Raw genomic sequence first — 21,571 nt, 5'->3', positions numbered from 1 at the left:
TCAACAGAAGTGCCTGACAATGGTGGGAAACTCAGATTGCATATCTTAAGCATTAATCAAAGCGAAAATAACATTTCTGTCTGCATAAACACCCCCATCAGTACATTTTATGGTCATTTAATCTGATGGGTTTGTGCTAGTAGCACACTTTACTGCATTTCTCTTGTGCCACTGTGATCTAAGACTTGTAACTGTGAATTGCAAACAAAACTCCAGTTATTCAGGCGTTTCTTTTAGCTTTTAATGTGTCTATGTTCGTCCAGTTTATATTAAATGGTGTTGTTGAGTTAAAACATCTAAACATACTGATTTCTTTGAAAAACAAATGGAATTTATGTGATTTTTTTTTTTGTGATATGCTGTAGACTGATTTTTGGTGAGTATAGTCAGATTTTCTGTATTGTTTGCACTTTTTTCTGTTCATGCATGGCATCATTGGTTTTGCCAGTAGACAGCACTGCAAACAAAGTCTGTTTGCTGATACCTCTTTTTTTTTTCTTCTGTACCCCAGCTATTTTAAACTAAGAGGCTTTCTTGGACTATTTTGTGTAATACCAAGTACAAAGAACTTTTGTTGCAAATTGTTGAAACTAAGTGCCCGAATGTAAAAGAAAAAATACCCAACAAAGCTAAAGCAAAGTGCTGAATTTAGGTTACCTCTCTCAGTTTCTAGGAGTAACACTATTAGTTTCCTGCTACCTTAGAAAAGTGATGTTGCCAGTCTGACAGCAATTATCGGACACGCTGGTGTTGCATCTGAAAGTTGCACTGGCTCAGCACCCAGGGGTGTCTAAGTTGGAGAGTCACATATTTTCAGGTTTCAGATTTTACACAAGTTGTGTCAAATAAAAGTAAGCACAGTAATTGAGAAGACTGAGAGTGATTACCATACGCCGGTAAGACACTTGTTCATTCTTAATGTTTTTATCAATAACCGGTCATCGTAATAGCCTTGGTAAAATGGTTTCACTTTACATCTGTGGATCACTGTGTGTGTGGTTGTGTGTGTGTGTGCCGTGAGTGAGAGGTGTGGACACTGGGAATGAAAAGGATCCGGTTTGATAATGGGTTGAGAATGACACCTCGACTCCCCAGAGAGTCTGTCAAAATAGCCGTTTTATACTCGGACCTGCACACGCATTCATGCACGCACACACACTGAGAGAGACACGGCGTCCCTTGCTCAGTGCCAATATATTGAGCACTGGAAGGAAGTCATTAAAACGGCAATCAGTGTTTCTTAATTACTAGGCATTGCACAGCGATATTTGGTCTGTGGGGGCCAAGGGACAATTCTTAAACGTTCAGCTCTATTTCAGTCAATTATGAGGGCCGAGTGTTAAAGACCGGCTCCTCCATTTCCATTCTGTTCAAAAACAGACTTAATGAAATTGCCTGGCTATCTGAAAGCCTTGGCCTTGTTAAGTTAAAATACAATCAACATTGGAACCTAACTTTAATTTGTGCGAAAGGCTTGCTTTAATTTTCTCCCACAAAATTGGCATCAACTATAGTTTGCGTTCTAAACAGGTCTGAGGTACTCTGGGCCAGCTTTGAAATGAGCTAAGTGTGAATGTTTAAGTTTCATATGGTAAATATAGTCTTCCTTAATACATGAAACAAGAATTGCATTCTTGCAGGGGAAGAGGAATAAGTCTAGCGTTCACTTGCAATTCAATGAGCCTGTTTGATTGATTATAGCCTGAGGGATAGCTGGATAATTACCAGACATGTTTTAAATATGGAGATTGTTCAGTGTTGCCTCTGTCTATGTTGCCTTATTTACATCTATTAAAAACCTGGGGGTTTGGGTTTTTTTTTTTTTTTTTTTGCTTTTTTATAGTGGCCACAAAGAAAAATGTGATTTCACAGAGACAGCACGTGCTGACAGTCAAGGACATGTAGGCAGACTTTGTCCACGTCTCTATATCACATCCGGCCACTTGGTCTGCATCAACAGGCTCGGTAGGAAGTGTGCCCATCCACACAGTACTTACATTCTGATTAGTGGTGGCAGTTTCCGGGAGTGCCAGAGAAGACAGCTTGGAGGGTTTGTTTGGAATAAATGCACCTCTCCAGGACCAGAGGTTAAAAACCAATCCAGAGAGCCACAAATATTCTCAGAGTGAGTTTGATCTTCATTGACAGAAGAGATTTAGATCATTGCCTCAAGTCTCAAGTGCATGGGAGACAAGGATGACCTCACTGGTATAAGAATCCACATTTTAATTGTCAGTGAGGCAGGCAAATCATAGCAGTTATTTGTCTTTACCTTTATTTCAAGCCAGACACGTTACAGCTGTCACTTGGTATCCATTATAATCAATATTTTTAATAAATAGTTTTCATCAAATACTACATTACGTAGGGTTATTTTTGTTAATTTAAGACTTCTCTGTTCATTTGACACCTAGTGTTTTCACACACTCTTTAAACTCATTATTTTCTATTTATATTATTTTATTTTTCTCAATCTTAACAGCTTGGTCCACAAGATATCATGATAATAAGGCAGATTCAAAGCAGTCCAAAACTCCAATGATGCTGAAATTTACATGGATCAGTAAAAGCAACAGTCAAAAATTTTGAAGGTCATACACAGGAGATACAAGAAACAGCTAGAATGCTAAACAAAAAGTACAAAGGCACAAATGGAAGCAGTGGAGTAAAGGTACCCGTTGAGTAATTGGATAATTGAACACAGGCTTTGCTGAAAACTGACAAGAAACAAAGGATGAAGTAGAACTAATGGCAGTAAAAGACGGTGAGCAATTTCAAAACTCACATCCCCGCTCCCCACCGCCACATGAACATCCCTCGGGTTGAAGAGCATTGGGTTACAGCACCATAGCTAAAGTGTAAACATTTGATATATTGAGGCAAAACATCACAGTTTTAGAGAAAAGCTTGACCTAAGGAGACCTCAAAAAAGCTTTGAACCTCTCAGTTCAGCTCTTAGTTTCAGCTTTGCCGCCTGTTGTATTTTGAGTGGTATTGCTAGAAGTACCCCATGTCTCAGCTTGTTTACTCTTTTTAGTTGCCTTGGATTAGACTGAGCACCAGCCAGCAGAGATGGGCAGTAACGCGTTACAAGTAACGCGTTACTGTAATCTGATTACTTTTTTCAAGTAACGAGTAAAGTAAGGGATTACTATTGCAAAATCGGTAATTAGATTACCGTTACTTTCCCGTAGGAACGCTGCGTTACTGCGTTACTAAAACCGTGATTTTTTTTGTGAGAATGTCTCATGACAGTGACGTAAACAAGTGCGACGTTGGTGACAGCAGCTGTGTGCAGATCAACAATGGATAATATATCGAGTGCGGGAGAGAGTATGAGTGTGCAGCGTTTAAAGTGTGGAAGTACTGACCTTACTTTGAGTTTGATTCCATAAAAAGTGACAAAAACATTAGCGTCCATCGTGCGTGGGAAGAAAACTTCTTTTTACAGCGAAAAAAACCCCTAAACTTCTGAGCAAGCACCGAGTAGCTACGACGTGATGGGAAACTCACAGAGACACTCGCGCGGATTCTTCAACTGACCGCAGCACACCTGCACCAGGGTAACCCTCCGCCTACCCTGCTCCTGCTTTACAGGTGAAAATAGAGCAAAAGGACCGCTGAGTCTTTGACTTTATTTATTTTCTGCTGTGTTTTACTTGCATCTGTTTGAAAGAGTGAGTGAAAACACAAAAAATATTTTATTTTATGTGCTGGAATGTGTAGAAAATAGGTTTAAATGTTAAACTAATTTATTCAAGTCAGAGAATGTTGCATATAATTAAATGTTTTGCTTGATGCATAAAGTTAAAAGATTAAAACTGATAAAACAAGTTAAAAAAAGAGACTTTTCCATTTGATTACATTTTGTATGATGGATTATGTAGAAAAAGTAGAATTGGGCTGAAAGATCTATCACTTTATCACCTCTTCAGGTTGTAAATCGTGTTTTTAAAAAGTAACTAAGTAACTAAGTAACTAAGTAATTAATTACTTTTGAAAATAAGTAATCAGTAAAGTAACGGGATTACTTTTTTGGGGGAGTAATCAGTAATTAGTTACTGATTACTTTTTTCAAGTAACTTGACCAACACTGCCAGCCAGTCACTGTCTGTTCCCGGCATGAGGCCGTTTTCACAAAAAAGAAGAAGAAAAAAACAGTATCTCAGCATCTGGACTCCTCTGGAGATGAATACATGAATGTCCAAATACCCCGGTCAAAAAATGCTGGAAGTCAGCTCTGTTTTTTTGCACATTAGGCAAGGTCAAGGTGTATCCTCACGGGGCAGAATGAATCCTGAAATTCAACAATAGCACTAATAAGGCTGGAGATGACCCAAGGAGAATGGGGGCTGTTGAAAAAAACTGATAAATGCCTATCAAGAAGTTGCTGAATTATTTATCATCCCTGCTCTGCCGTCAATTTGTTTCTGCCATTTGGTTTTGCTGTAAATAAAATCTGTTTGAGTCAGAAATGGAATTCGGATGAATAGCCCACTATATAAGAAGAGAGGGATTAGGGCTTTCTTTTGTTTGACTAAGAGTTTTGTGCAACATTACCAAAGCCCCTTGGCAAACAGAGTCATCTCCCAATGAGCAATTGGCAAACAGCATAGGCTTTGCGAGATTTAATTACGTCTAATTGTGTCTGTTTCAGTGAGGTCCCATCAATCAGTCTGAGCTATTTTCTGTTCTTTTGCATTTTTAAATAGACAGAATCTATCTTTGATAATGATGAGTGGATGGGGGGGAGAAAATTGTTGCTTATATAAGATGTTACAGCTTATACTCCGCACATCAAGGCAGTCCTAGCTTTGGGTGAATGTGCCATTGATGTTGTTGTGTTTGATCACTAACTTCCATCTCTAGGATTTGGTATGATGCAACAACCAAGAAAGCACAACGCTGCAGCATATGGCTTTAAAGAGTGGCATGATAGCAAAAGCAAACATAGCGGCATCTGCCGCCGCACTGTTATCTGCAAACCTGTCTCACGGCCTCTGCTGTCCTCACATCTCTGTGTCATCTGTGTCCACCCATGAATGATGTTCCCTTGCACTCAGCTCCCCCAGCCCACCCTCACCGTAAGATTAGTTCCACCTCCTCTCACCCCCTGAAGTGTTCTTCTTAAGGGCTTAGGCTGCTTTATCTCCTCTCTGTTTATATTTACCTGGATATATTTGTGAGAACGTGGGGTGTGCTGACCTGTCAGCATTTGTTATTAAATCCTGCAGCTGCTCATTTCAAGAATATCCAGCATATTGTCATTCTTGATGACGGATCAACAACAAATGGTCGCTAAAGTGGCACTAATAAATTGAAAATCCGTTGCAAGTAGGACTTTTATTCTACATGATTTTCCAGTGTTGCAGAGGCTGAATGTAGTAATTTTAACAGAGACCTGAAGCTTGGTGAGAAAAAAATATTCTGTATCATGGTGTGGCACAAAAGTAACACACCAGGTTCGAGTCATCTTACATGTTAATACTTTGCATTTTCTGTTTTGTTTTTCACATAATATTTTAAGGCATGTCTCTGCTTACTGTTTGTTAATATTTGTGCAGAGGTGAACACTAACCTTGACATTAACTTAAACCTCTAACCTCAGCCTATTTTAACCATAACTATTTTCCAGGATGACTCATCTAGATATTTTCAAGTAAACACAACATGTTATGCAGGGGTATCTGAGCAAGATAACAATCCACGATGACAAACACAGCATCTACAGTGGGGCAAAAAAGTATTTAGTCAGCCACCGATTATGCAAGTTCCCCCACTTAAAATGATGACAGAGGTCAGTAATTTGCACCAGAGGTACACTTCAACTGTGAGAGACAGAATGTGAAAAAAAAATCCATGAATTCACATGGTAGGATTTGTAAAGAATTTATTCGTAAATTAGGGTGGAAAATAAGTATTTGGTCACCTCAAACAAGGAAAATCTCTGGCTCTCACAGACCTGTAACGTCTTTTGTAAGAAGCTTTTCTGTCCCCCACTCGTTACCTGTATGAATGGCACCTGTTTGAACTCATCATCTGTATAAAAGACACCTGTCCACAGCCTCAAACAGTCAGACTCCAAACTCCGCCATGGCCAAGACCAAAGAGCTTTCGAAGGACACCAGGAAAAGTATTGTAGACCTGCACCAGACTGGGAAGAGTGAATCTACAATAGGCAAGCAGCTTGGTGTGAAGAAATCAACTGTGGGAGCAATCATCAGAAAATGGAAGACATACAAGACCACTGATAATCTCCCTCGATCTGGGGCTCCACGCAAGATCTCATCCCGTGGGGTCAAAATGATCATGAGAACGGTGAGCAAAGATCCCAGAACCACACGGGGGGACCTGGTGAATGACCTGCAGAGAGCTGGGACCAAAGTAACAAAGGTCACCATCAGTAACACACTACAACGGCAGGGTATCAAATCCAGACGTGTTCCGCTGCTGAAGCCAGTGCATGTCCAGGCCCGTCTGAAGTTTGCCAGAGAGCACATGGATGATACAGCAGAGGATTGGGAGAATGTCATGTGGTCAGATGAAACCAAAGTAGAACTTTTTGGTATAAACTCAACTCGTCGTGTTTGGAGGAAGGAGAATACTGAGTTGCATCCCAAGAACACCATACCTACTGTGAAGCATGGGGGTGGAAACATCATGCTATGGGGCTGTTTTTCTGCCAAGGGAAAAGGACAGAATGAATGGGGCCATGTATCGTGAGAGTTTGAGCCAAAACCTCCTTCCATCAGTGAGAACTTTGACGATGAAACGAGGCTGGGTCTTCCAACATGACAATGATCCAAAACACACCGCCCGGGCAACAAAGGAGTGGCTCCGTAAGAAGCATTTGAAAGTCCTGGAGTGGCCTAGCCAGTCTCCAGACCTCAACCCCATAGAAAATCTGTGGCGGGAGTTGAAAGTCCGTGTTGCTCGGCGACAGCCCCAAAACATCACTGCTCTCGAGAAGATCTGCATGGAGGAATGGGCCAAAATACCAGCTACTGTGTGTGCAAACCTGGTAAAGACCTATAGTAAACGTTTGACCTCTGTTATTGCCAACAAAGGTTTTGTTACAAAGTATTGAGTTGTATTTTTGTTATTGACCAAATACTTATTTTCCACCCTGATTTACGAATAAATTCTTTACAAATCCTACCATGTGGATTCATGGATTTTTTTTTCACATTCTGTCTCTCACAGTTGAAGTGTACCTCTGGTGCAAATTACTGACCTCTGTCATCATTTTAGGTGGGGGAACTTGCACAATCGGTGGCTGACTAAATACTTTTTTGCCCCACTGTAAATGTTCATACCACTAGCAATAAAGCTTAACTTATGAATGAGAGAGGGCCGATGATACAACAGATGATATATAAAAGATAGAATTAGCCACTGTGTCTGAAAAGTGAAGTAAATGATAAGCAGGCTATGATTCCTTTGGTTTGCAAAGTAACTCAGACAACTTCTCACTCAAATTTATTACCTCAGTAAACACTTTCTTCATGGGTTCATGGTCTCCAATGCTAGTTTCAGTATTTAATGTAAACCAGGATGCTGCAGCAAATGTTATAATAATGTATGGAACCTTTGTAAAACTAGAAAAAGTGAAGGTATTAGCCAAGTCAGTGAGATTCAATCTCTGAATTTATGGGATCGCTTTGGCATCAATTATGAAATGTTTGGGGATTCTTTTGTAAAGAATCAGACTCGTGTTAGTCTGTCAGTGGAAGTCTCAGCTAGCTGTAAGAGATTTTCTTGTTTTGTTTTACACCCTGCGAGCATTTTTCACTTTATTACGTCCTCGCTATGAACCAGCAAGCAATTACAGACATGCAGGCAGCTCATCCCCCTGCCAACCCCCGTGTAACTATACTCAAGAGTGCGTATGAAAATTCACTTGTCATTTCTTCTCTTTTTCACAGCCTCTAAATAAAATGTGCTTTTCCACAGACTAGTTTCAACTTCAATCTTCTGCATAACAAATGTTCTTCCATCACATGTCTGCATGTGTTGTGTGGAAGCGGCATCTCAGATGTACTACTGTTATTGCTGTAGCTACACTACTTGTCATTGGACCCCTGAGCAGCTCCCGCGGTCTAACGATACTAGCATACTTATCCTGTCATAATTCCAGTTACTGACTTTAGAAAACAAAGCAGCGGAGAATAGTTCCTAAGACAACTCGTGCAGCCATTACTTTCATGTTTCGTGTGTAGGGGGGGAAATGATCTGCTACGGAAACTGATGGCCAGCGTGATATTTCAAAAGGTTACGCTGCATCTTGCTCAGCAATTGTTTTCCACAGATTTATATTTGTTTAAAGGGGGGTTGTGGTTGTCAGCGATAACAAATGCACTGACAAATAACTGGGCAGCGTGCCATTTGGAATTCATTTACCCAGACAAGGTAGAGATAAAGGCACCACCCTGACTGTCTGCAAGCGACACTTCGTAAATCAGAGAACAGCGTAGATGAATTACACTAGTGAGAAAGTCTCTCTACTGAAGGACAACAGCAGTGTGTCTATTTACAAGCAGCTGGCCTACAGCATAGGTCAGCTCTCACTCCTTCTCTCTTTGCCCTTTTGAAAATGGTACACCAGGCCACAATGCAAAGAGTAATGAAAGACAGAACACAAGTTCAGAGTGTCATTTGAGCTGTTTCAAAGCCGTGAACCTGAGACAGTATTTCAGTGGCTGCATCCGAACGCTCCCTATCTTGTGATCAATCAGTCAGAACTATTAAATAAAAAGGTAATAAAGTATCAAAGAGTCGTTTTACCTTATATGTCTTAGTGATTAATAAATTATTAAGATTAAAGTAATTATTGTGATTTGTTTTACATCAGTGACATGAATATATATGTATGACTAAGCAGTAGTTGGCTTTTTTGCCTTACATTTTGCCACTTTGCATGTAGTTTAAACAAATCTGATTTTAAAAGCTAAATGAGCATATATTAAGTGGAATAAGTGTCTTTTTTGTACAGAGTAGATGATGTGTACACCTTAAATAGATTGTTTTAGCATTTCCACATATGTTTGTGTATTTTTAGTCTTTGTTTTAGTCTGATCAGTGTAGATTTCATACATTTTCCATAATAGAAGTTACTATTAAACACTGATCACTGTCTTGACATTGATTAGTTCAAGCTTTTAATAAATATAAGCTAAAATATACCCTAAAATGACACTATAACTGATAATATACATGAATTATCATTGTCTTTCTTCAGCTCCACTGGTACATAATATATCAGTTAATGATAATAATAATAATAATGGATTGGATTTATATAGCGCTTTTCAAGGCACCCAAAGCGCTTTACAATACCACTATTCATTCACTCTCACATTCATACACTGGTGGAGGCAGCTACAGTTGTGGCCACAGCTGCCCTGGGGCAGACTGACAGAAGCGAGGCTGCCATATCGCGCCAACACCAGTTGGCCAGAGGTTAAAAAAATAAAGAATGAAAAATAAAACACTGAAGGAGGGACAGAAAGACACGATGGATTCATATCTTTCCCCACTTTGTGCCTGTATTATGCATTCAGTCCAATATTTAACCATGCCACAAAAAGCTCAAATGTGCTGAGATATGCAAAAACTCCTACACGGCTTTTAATATTTCTGACATGATTTATTTCAAAAGAAATGTTCAGAGGAGACATAAGAAATAAAATGCTATTTTTATGCAAAATGGTTACAGTGCTGCTGTTGTGGAGATCTTCTTATCTTTTATCATTTTGGCACCACTTTGTAGTCACTGCACATTATTAGTAAACAGAACATGTAGTAATGTATTATTCAAAGTAACCATACCATCGCCATTTACAGAAGCTGATTCGGTTTGACACAGAAGAGCAAATGGTTACACAGCTTCTCAATACATGATTTTAAAGTCAGTGTCAAATTACTTAGTCTTGCAATGTTTCCTGGCCCTTTTTCTGTATTTCATAATTGCTGACAAGTTCCACATCATGTTTTATATTAAAACTAGCAAAGGAGTGAAATCAGATTTTCTCCAATAAATGGATCGATTGAGGGTCAGCAGGAAGTTGGCAGAGACTGTCGACTGGAAAGCCATGCATACTTCACTGGACAGCGGGGTTAGTGCTGTTTTCACCCTGTGAAATATATGCTTGTTTATGTGTCATCATATGTTCCTGGAGACATCAGGAACTACCAAGAGAAGTGATCTTGACAGGCATTTATTACCTTTGCCACGGAGGTTTTGCTTTCAGTAGCGTTTGCGTGTGTGCGTGTCATTGGGACTGTAAACACAGTAGCTCAAAAAGTTTTGAAAGAATTCTGATAAAACTTTGTAAGATTATAGAGTGCAGTGATATAAACAATCCATTTAATTTTGGCATATGTCCAACGAGGTTCTCAAGGTCAACTTAATAATTTATTGGTTTTAAAATGGACAAAAAATGTAAATTTAAAAACTATGATTCTTACAAGTGTGGTGTATATGTTGAAAATATACAGAGTACAGTATAAAGATTAAAAATTTTATTTGACCTCTGACCTCTCCTTTAAGGTCAATAGATTATTCTGAAGATCAAAGTGATAATAATGCCAGACAGAGCTATTTAAAACAATGTTTCTTATTGCTATTGCTTCACTTTATTATGACTTTGTTATGTACATTGCAGTAGAAGGTTATAAAGATGTAAATATATCTGAATACAAAATAAACTTCTGAACATTTTTCACTTTACTATTAAGCATTTAAACAAATTTACTAAATAGTGAAATTATTGCTAATGTCTACTATATTAATAAATACATAATTGTTATACTCAAAATGAATGTTTTTCATTTATTTTAATTCTGCAATGAATTAAGAAAGAAAACAAAATGAATATATACAAAATACAACACTATTCCCTCAAAAGTAAATACTCCCCAGACTGTGAGCTTCCTTGGTGGAGTTTGCTTGTTATATTTATGTCTGGATGTGGGCAGCAAGATACAGTTGTTAAACTACTGAGGCTTTGCAGACACATGTCTATTAATCATGTGACATAAACTTGTCCACCATTTTTAGACATATGAAAATCACAGTGACAGTTAGAAATCTGGTAAATAAGGTCCCAGTCACATAGACCAATAGATTAATCTGCAGCCATCCAGGAACCACCTGGGGAACAATGTGTATTCCCCAACCTGTCGTCAAAAGCAGTTCTCATAGTTAGAAAGGAAGTGACAGACTTGTCTACAATTACTGGCCAGCTACTCTGTACTGAATAAACTGAATATCCAAACCGTGACTTCAGAGTAAAACGTGCACATATTTTGAAGCATTTTAACTGCAATACTGACGCACATTTTTTCTTTGAAGGTAGCCCTTCTCCATTTCCAATTTTCTTTGCACTTTATAAACTTTTACTACCGCTCAGCCATGTAGTTAGCAAGTGTGCAATTTGCTAGAAGCCGAAGTAATCATCAGGCTTTTGGTGCATCACTGTCTTTACATCAGAGTTTACAGCGTGAGAAACAACAACCTCCAGGAACTAACTAGTCAGGGAATACACATCTTAAAACAGCAATCAGTGGTTGTATCAGGTCTGATATGGTGGACAGCTCTTGAGCAATGTGCTCAAAATGTGCTGTGAAAAACCTCAGTACCAATATGAGCATGGGATCAAAATTAATGCTGACTTAAAATGAAAGTGGCTTTCTTTTTCTTGGCCTACATTTGCACGCCCTGCCCTCAGCCCCAGATGGTTTGGGCTTAGTCCTAGACTTCGTCAAGCCTTAGAAACCCACTTGAGGTGTGTACTACAAAGCAAGCTCAGCATATCCAAGCTTTCTTTGAATTAGCTTTGTCTTTGTTAACCCAGGCTTTCACTCTTTCTCTCTCTCTCTGACACACACACACACACACCCACACATACACATATAGTGCACAAAACTGCACCAACAATTACACTTACAAGCAAAATCATAAAACCTCGTGAATAACCTTATATTTAATTGTATATGTGCAGGAAATTAGGCCAACTGTAAGAAAAATGCCAGCTTTCCTTTCATGAGAAAAATAAAGTCCACATGAAAATAACAAAACCTTTAAGAATCAGGTCAGTCATGAAGTCAGTTTACAACAACAGTCTTTGAAGGTTACCCCGAGTATTTCATGTAGGCCAGGGAAAGTGGCTGGCTTTATTTCCTAAGCTGAGTGGCAGATACAGTACAACGCTTCATTGCACCCATAGCACTTGACTGTGGGTCCAAGCATGTGGCCTTGATTTAGGTGAATGAGCACATCCAATTTATATTCAGGCAATCACCAATCGCTCAGAGAGACACATGCACGCACACAATTGCATTGACTGTCTCTCTCGCCAGCAGTGCTCATTACCCAGCTCAGACAAAAGAAAGAAAGAAAAGCAGAGACAGAGAAAACCCCCAGACACAGAGGAAATCTACTCCCACAACAGGCTGTTCACTCTACGCCAACAGTCATAGAGTCAGTGATCCTGGAAGCAGCTGCATGGCACTCACTCACTTTGCTCCCTCTCCACACTGCCAGAAAGGTCCGTGACAGGCCTCCAGACTGCAGACCTCCTTGCCCCCTAGCCCCCTGCTCATGCAGCTTAAACCAGGTGCTGAGTGTTCATGCAAGGGACTTCAAAGAATCAGAATGAAGGTAATAAGAAGACAGCTGGCGTGCACAAAAAGGTAATGTAAGGACAAGCCAAAAAACAAAGACACTAACAGAGTAGAGTTACAGAATTGGAGGATAATCGTCATTTGAGTCAGGACTGTGTAGCTCCTTTTACAGTTCACATACAGCTTACAAATGAATAATAAGATGAGGAATGGTGCATACGCTTGATAAACGTGTTCTTTAATTTCTTGTTGTGTTAATGCAAAATTACAAATGCATGTTTTAATGTGAAGAAATCTACTTTAGCCCAACTTTGAGTTGAATCAAGCTAATAGCTCTCTAACAGTCTCAGCAAAAACACTGTGAGAGCTGAATTTCATGATGTTGTACAGGTGTTCATTCCCATGTTGCTAGGCAGGTCCAGATGGTTAGCAGAGTCACATGGCATATATTGCAGATGTTGCAACAAAAAAATGTGGCTGTGGTTCAATTTGGACAAGTGTAAATGCAGTGCAGGTGGCAGTTAACCAGAAGTAAGGAAGGTAGACATGGTGTCAGAACAGCTCTGATAGAAAGTCACAGAAAATAGAAGCCTTTGTTCTCCTGCAAGTCATCCCCGTAATTATTTTGGGGGTAAAATTTGATAGCGGCAGGATCAGAACCCATTTGTGTCCTTTCTATTTCACAAAACTCGAATTCCTGCCGCTCTCTCACAAGCTACACACTTCACTCACATGCACAGGATTATTACAGGCAGCTGTCAGTGTGGAGGATTATGTTAACAGCTTAATTATACTATTGCTTTCCAGGGTTGATAATAGTCATTATTGTGTGTATGTAATTGTAGTCAGTGATCAATTAAATCATCTATTATAATGTTAAACTGAATAACATTCAGTATTTGCAGGATATTAGGGCTGGGTGTGTTACAGTGATATCACCAGTGGCGTGTCCAGCGGGGTGGCCTGGGGGGGCACAGGCCACCCCCCCAACCAGACTGGCCACCCCAGGTGCCACCCCAAAGGCAAAACAATAAAATTCAATCAAATATCAAATGTCCGATTATGTTTTCACGGTGAAGCTCAGATATCCGAGTGTAACTGAATGCAGCATCGGCTTCTGCGCTATGCGCATCACTTTAGCAAAGGTAGGAGAGCCAAGCAGAAGTAATATCAAGTTTGTTGAGTTTAGTAAACTTCGGTGAAATTAGAATACCAAGGAAAAAATAACACTTAAAGAATTATTGCAGCCATCGAATATTTCAGACAGTATGCTACTGAGGGCAGCTAACATAAGAGTTATGAGTTATAAGATATAATCTAAGTCGTAACATTGCTGTATGGAGCTGCAGATTTGGTTGCAGGTTAACATAGCTGGACTGGCCATCGGGCATACCGGGCATATGCCCGGTGACTTTTTTGTAATGGCATGAACAATGAGAGGTGGTGGATCGGCCAGATGCAGGCCGATGTGTAAAAATAACTCGGTTGTTTGGTGGTGGCTATGGCGGGGCTTCCACAGAGGCCAGCAGGTGTATGAGGGAAGGGGAGGCAGGAGGAAAGACCCGAGGCAGCCGCCGGTCCGAGTGTCAGGTGAACTGAACTTCAGGTAAGAAGTTATGACCTGCAGTCTATCTGGGTCAGATATAAACTAAGTTTAGGTGGAGTTTATTTTTGTTGTGCTGACTTTTTACTGTCAGTTGCAATAACTCGTACTGCGTTCTAGCCAGCTTGACGGAGTTTTTATACAGCTGGGTGGTGCTATGATGCAGAGGTGGGACCAAGTCATTGTTTTGCAAGTCTCAAGTAAGTCTCAAGTCTTTATCCTCAAGTCTCAAGTCAAGTCTCAAGTAATGTCAGGCAAGTCAGAGTCGAGTCTCAAGTCACTGGTGTAAAAGTCCGAGTCAAGTCACAAGTCTGAAATTTTGAATTTCAAGTCCTTTCGAGTCTTTAAAAAAAAAAAAGAAAAAAGCATGTTGCAGTTATATGCTAAATGTAAATATTAGACCATGTAATTTTAAAATCTGTGTTTTTCTCAACACATGACAAAATAGTGAACTTAGAAAATATACACAAATTGTGAAATTGCACCTCTTTAAAATGCAGCTCAATTAAACCTAGCTCCAAGAATAATTTTCACCGACAGTTCTGAGATAAGCTGCATGTTATTCTTGGATGCGGTTGTAGGACCGGCTTTGAAATCGCATGACAAAAATATCATACATATTAAAAAAACTGTATCACCAACGTAGCCTGGACAACATTTGCTAGTTAGATGAAGTCAGCTATCTCATTGTAGCATATTTATATGCATATTTATAATCATACGGTTCTTGGAGTGAGTGCACACACTCATGAAGTTTAGTAACTTCAGGTCACTGCAACAAGCCCAGGTACAGTTTACCGACGGATGGGTGCAGGACCTTGAAATGCACCGTGTAGAACAAAAGACCATCGTACGAACAAACGTAAGTTTACCAGTCTCACAAATCGTCTTCATAAATACACATTCCTTAACCGTTTATTAATATAACCTTTGAGCTCAACGGTAATTAATTAGTAGTGGAAATAATTTCTGGTAGCATCACAGAAATGTAGCAGTGACAATAATACTGTATGCTGTAATCGTACTGGGCAATTAGTGATACAAAACAACTGTTTTATCCTGTGAATAAAAGTATATGTTTTTGTCAATGTACCATAATAACAGAAGCGAAACACAATATTGTGTCAGGACAATTCACTATTTATGCACAATAAATAAAGGAGCATAGCGCGACAATTTCTGTTCAGCGCCAGACTTGCTTGTAACCTATATCACCAGTTATGTTGTGAAAATGACGTATTAACTACAACAGCAGACTGACCTTCGTGTAAATGCTTGGAGCAGAGTAACCTGTGAGCTGGAGTGTTCTGGGACGTTATATTTGGTCTTTGAATGGCTGCAATCCAGGCCATCCGTCGCCTCTTTGTTACTTCGGAAACATGGCTCGAACAATTTCTCTTCAACGACGTAATCCGATAACAACCGATCTCTTTACCCGTCGGCTTCCCGTGGCTGTCATGCGACCGGCTACTGCAGTTAATAATACAACAGCTTCTTGACATTTTTGTGTTTCTTTTTATCGCTGTGTGACGGATTTTAATTGAAAGCCTGCGTGCGCTAGTACCGCTTGCCACGAGTTCCCAGAATCCTTTGCGGTTTACCCCTGAATGACGTCACATTTTCAATCTCTATATAATATGCATGTTAAATTTTATATTTGGGGTGAAATATCAAGTCTTTTCAAGTAAACCGGTTCAAGTCCAATTCAAGTCCCAGGTCATTGGTGTAAAAGTCCAAGTCAAGTCACAAGTCTTAGAACATTTTTTCAAGTCAAGTCTAAAGTCATAAAATTAATGACTCGAGTCTGACTCCAGTCCAAGTCATGTGACTCGAGTCCACACCTCTGCTATGATGTTACTGATAGTGAACTTTATTTTATTCATAAGGTTAGTAGAGTTTCCAACGGCTCCTTAAAAAATGGAATGGTCCCTCATTCAGAGAAAATATTACACGTTTGGTGTTGAGCTGAGAAGAGACGCAGTTTGTCCCGGACTTTAGCTATAATGAAAAAAAGACACAAAGCTGGAGTTATTCTGTGTCTTTGCTGCACAGCTGCCTCTTCTTCTCTCATTCTCTCCCCTCCCTCTCCTGTTTCTACTTCAATCATGAAACTGATCAATGATCAGCTGATCGGCTTTTCTCTCTTGTTTATTTATCGCTCACTTTGCGCCAGAAAGAGGAAACCAGCAGATGTCGCGCTAAACAACAGCAGCACGTTTAAGCTTGATCAGCTGTTGTTAGAATTTATTTAATATTAATTTCTAGTATCAGCTGATGTTTGCTGGAACCACAGCTGGAAAGCTGCTGGTCAGGATGGTTTGGTTATGTGGTGAGAGGGAAACATGAAGATGAAACCAGGAGATGTCCTTACTGAATCATCAGAGCTGAACAGGTGATGGAGAAACAGGTTTACCTTTTAGTTAACATGAATGAGCTGAAGGGAAGTTATGAACTGTTTCTGAGAGACAAATAACACCAGGATCCTTTTTTATGTAGCTGACAGCTGGTAACTGTGCAGGGGCGGGTCTAGCAAAGTGTTGCCAGGGGGGCAGGTAGGGCATTAACAGGGAGAGGGGGGCACAAAGAAATACTTTTCTTTCTTATTCTCATTTAAAATGTCTCACTTTTATTAAATAATTATCTAAATCTTACAACCAAAGTTTTTATCTGACGTAAAATGTATAGAAATCATACATATACCAACAAGACAGTGTACATATGGAAAAGATATATATAAATCTTATAAAGTTTGTATCTGTCTTGTGTGAAACTTGTATGAAAAGCATACAAGAGTAAAAGCAGATATAAGATCCCTTGAAAAATTATATAATGAAACTTGTATGTTTTGGATACTTACTAAAACAATATATGAAAGTAATGAGAAAGTGGCCACTTTCATGAGTAAATCATGTAAGCCTTATATGATTTACTCATGAAAGTGGCCACTTTCATGAGTTAAGTCATATAAGTTTTTACTATTTCTTTTCCATATGGGACTGTCACAACAGCATTTGTTTTCATTCAAAGGCTTTATGGCTTTAATACCTGCTGGGTCGGTCTGTAGTCAAAATGCCCGATTTTCTGTCCCAGTCCAGCCCTGCAGGTTATACTGGCAGTGTCACCATGCCAGCTGACTGTATTTTATCATCAGCCAGTGTTGTTCTTTATCAATATTACCAAAGTTTACCATAAGGCAGCAGAGAAAGTATTTACTTGCTTTCAGGTTTTATTCAAATGTTAGTCTTTTCAGTTGTTTCCCCACTTTTTTCCTGTTTCAAAATCAAACACCAGTTTGTGAGAAGATTATCTTCTTTTTTTAACAGGCAGATAAAGTTTTGCATTGGAACTGGATAATTTGTCAATTGTTTGTTACAAATGTTCGTATTTTAATATTCAAAAATGTTTTTGCCCAAAACATATGTGCACTATATGTCAGTAAAAATACTATGCAAATATTGCTGTCCTTGAATGCTGAGTAAGCACTGACAAAGCACTGATTGTATCTCTTGTACTTTATCAACGCAGTATCTAAAAACTTTGCACCGTAGTGGTTAAAATCTCATTCTAATAAGAGTTAAAAGTGCATTTGGTTATTAGGTTTATAGGATTATTGAATTATGGTTAATGGTTGGTAGAATTTTTTTTTTAAACATTATCTGCCAATTACATCTGCCACCCTTCTCCAAATCTGTGCCCCTACCTGGCCCCCCCAACAAAAATTTTCTAGACACGCCACTGGATATCACATTACTTATAATAATGCAACACAATGCAGTATTTTACAGTTTTTTCCAGCAATTATGCAAATTAAGAAGAAATGAGGATGACGCGGGATGGATAGACAGGTGGGGAAGGAAAGATGGGCAGACATGACACGATGTTCAATGGAAGCTTCAGTTTGCCTGGGGCTCTTACCTAAGCATCAATCTGTGCTTGTCCACACTGACATACAAAAAAACACACGACAGCACAATGCCTGACAAGTGTGTAGTAAATGATAAATCACAGGCAAAGTTAACAACGTTTCAATCCGTGATATTATTTGCTCTGTGAGTAACAAATATGGAGTTATGGAGTAGAAACTGACACTTTTTTCCCCTAATAAGGCAAAAACAAGATTATGCTCCATTCATCCCATCTGAAAGGAAAGAGGACGATAACATCGTGTTACTACAGCCACAGAAAGGTTTAGTCACTTAATTTAAGCACTCAAGATGGAGACGGGCAGGGCATTTGTTGTTGACAGTCGAGATTAGAATCAGCCGCAACAGACAGTAGTCAATTTCAATAAGTGGACCTGGTTGCCTTAGCTGATTACTTTGATTTTTATTAGCTTTGACTGCTCTTATCAATAATCTAAAAATAAATTAGATTATATGAGGATACAAATAAAGGAAAAGGCAAATAACAGTAGACTGATTAAACTGAATAGGATAGATATGATTTTTAAAAGGCAGTCCAGACAGAGTGTCTTGTTCACCTGTGAAAACACTCCTATTAAAGTCATCATTTTGACATTAATCATTATTGTGGTTCTGGGTTTTCAGCCCAACATTTTGAGTTTGGCCTTTATCTTTTCTGTTTTTTAATTGTTTTTGGATTTTTGAGCTTGCATTCTTTTACACCTAGCAGACACTTCCTGTTTGTGACGATGTTACTCTCAGGTTTTCTTCATCTTGGTTTTGCCACCGTTTACAACCTAGTTTCTGTTCGTGGATATAGTTTTATTTATATTTGATTCCTCGAGTTTCAGTTTATCGTGTCTCCTCTGTGTTCCCTATGTCTTACTGTCTCCGTGTCTGTGTTACATGTTCTCTTGTTCTGGGTTTCCTGTTTTATTTTCGTAGTTATCTTGTCGCTTATGTTTCGTGTTCACCTTTACTTCCTTCCATGTCTCATTATCTGGACTATGTTCACTTGTGTTACCAATATGTTTCCATCTGTGCCTGATTGCCCTCTGTGTCTGAGTGTAGTTAAAGCCATAGTTTGCTTGTGTTCCTTGTTCCAGTATCTGTTGTCCTTTTCCACTGTTTTCCTCGTAATGTGTTGAAGGCTGCTTTGTATACTGTTTTAATTTTTCTATAGACTTCTGCATTCTGTGGATTTTGTACAAGCTATAATAAAGGGTTGGCTTTTATTTAATCTCAGAGTCAACATTCAGGCTCCAATCCTGCAACCCCGGACAATCATGATGTGAGTAAAAAAAATAGCAAACATGTGCAGAAAACGTATATCTTCTATGCCAATTGGCCACTGTAATTTTCCTCTTGTGACAGACATACTAAAGATGCCCTGACCCAAAGAGAGGCTCAGCAGGAGCAAATGACATTTCCTGTCAGCACTGCAACTCATGTGACAGTGTCAGTATAGGATGTCAACAGCATTACTATAGTCTCAGGGTACACTGATGACTGTCAGAGGAACTGCAAAATACTGTCAAGGGATTTCTCAATCTTCTTCAGCAGCGTTGTTACTTCGCACACCCAGATAACATTATAAAGATTTTTTTTCACCCCACGCTGGAGCCTTCTGAAATGGAAGAGAGACTCATTTTGAAAATTCATGTGTGTTATTCTATTGGCCCTGGAAAGTTCATGCAGAGTTGTAGAAAAACTTTCCTCCAAAGCTTCAAAACCAGAGTGCTGAAACTCTAATCTGCATTGTCACATCGATGTACAGCCTGGAGCTGCTCCATTAACTATGATAACAGGGAGGAACAAACTCTTTTCTCTTGTTTCAGTCTCTGGCAGACAGCACTCACAGTTACCAATACAGGCTGAACTCTCTTAGGACAACAAGATGACATATTTCAAACCTCAATACAATGGTTCTCTTCTTTGTATTCCAACCACCTCTGAGGCTTTAATACTTTTTCTCTAGAATTTAGTTATTCCGAGAACAAAACTGAGATTTCCAAGGGGAAAAAAATCTGGTTAGTGCTTGAATTTTTTTCTCTTTGCATGATTTTCTAATGAGCATCATTCAAAGTAAACCTTCCTTCCCAGAGAGCCTCACTGGGAGCTTCCACAGTAAGACATTGCATCTAATCGTCACTGCAATTATCTGTCCCACTGGCTTCATAGAGTCTGCCAGGAGTGGAACCTTGTCCTCAGCTCTCTCTTAATTTTCTTTATTGTCATTCCATAAACAAGATGCATTAGTAAAGAAAATACACATTAATTTCCATTGGTCTATTTAAAAATTAATTCTAAAGGAGGGTGGTTTGATTGATAAACTGATATACATCCAGACATATCGATTTTTGTTTTTTCCAAATTCTACTAAAACTGGAATTATTTTTGATAAATATTTATCATTACCTGATAGTGTAAGGTGCAAATATATGAACTTGATGTAAGTGAAAATAGCAGAAGATCTGAAAGTGCAGGGGGATCACATCTTTCGTCAAAATCCTTCTGTTTTTGAACAAAGCAGTCAGCTTAAACATTCTGCGTTTGGATTTTTTTCTTTCCTCTCACTCGGCCTCTTTCTACATCCCAACAGTCCCATCCCTCCGCTTTATCTGCTCTTCCCTCTAAATCTATCTCTCCCGTCTTGTTTTGTTGCTTAAGCATGGGCTCTCTTCCCCTTCTTCTGTTTCTTCTTCTCTTATCTTCCTCTGTCTCCTCCCCTTTTCCTTTAACTCTGCCTCTCCAGTATATGTCTCTCGCAATCCCTCCCTCTTCTAGTCTTAAGCAAAAATCCTGGCTCCCATCTTATCTCAAGCCTCCATGTAGCAATGCCAACCATGACCAAAAAAAACAGGAACTTACATTTCCTTGGCTGGTTGCCATCTTCTCTGCCTCTCTCCTTCCCCACGGCTTTGGCCGGGTCATGTATCTGCCTGCCAGCAAGCAGAGAGTTGCATGAGCGATCGAAAAAAAAAAAACAGCAAAGGGTTTGCTTTACTTTGCCTTGAGTTGGCAGATTAGAACCTTTGACACCTTATCTCTTCAGACGATTCAGCAGTCGACTTAGTTATCATGCTTGTGTATGTGTCTATACACAGCCTGTTAAAGAATTTTATAAAAAGGGATAACTCAAGTTTTTCAGGCACCTGAGGACAGATTCCAAAAGAAGTATTTTATGTTGCCCTTAAGAGTTTCCAAAATAGCACAAAAACTTTACAAGAAATAGAAACTTTTAAATGTGAACAAATCAAAATCCAGAGCTTGGACTAAGGAAAGTGTTTCTCTTTTCGCTATAAATGACATCCATATATCCAGAATAAGTTCATAATAAGTATATGTACAAGCTGATTAATAAAGAGAGTAGCCAGTATTGGGGTGCTTTGAATCATCCTAACCCTATCTACCACAGTATGGTTTGCATAAAATGAGCTTT

The 21,571-nt window shown here is 39.2% G+C and overlaps 1 long non-coding RNA gene across 3 annotated transcripts in view; it reads right to left on the bottom strand.

The window, feature by feature from the left end:
• Positions 1–21,079, bottom strand: part of LOC143421366 (uncharacterized) — a 29,808-nt gene extending 8,729 nt beyond the window's left edge. For all 3 annotated transcript variants that reach the window (XR_013101007.1, XR_013101006.1, XR_013101008.1), the window contains exon 1: positions 21,001–21,079. This is a non-coding gene — a long non-coding RNA (uncharacterized LOC143421366). The remainder of the gene's footprint in view (positions 1–21,000) is intronic.
• Positions 21,080–21,571: the final 492 nt, after the last annotated feature.

The sequence above is a fragment of the Maylandia zebra genome, linkage group LG12, assembly GCF_041146795.1.
Source record: "Maylandia zebra isolate NMK-2024a linkage group LG12, Mzebra_GT3a, whole genome shotgun sequence".
Classification (NCBI taxonomy): Eukaryota; Metazoa; Chordata; class Actinopteri; order Cichliformes; family Cichlidae; genus Maylandia; species Maylandia zebra.
The sequence above is the reverse complement of the archived record's forward strand: the minus strand, read 5'-3'. Positions and strand labels throughout refer to the sequence as shown.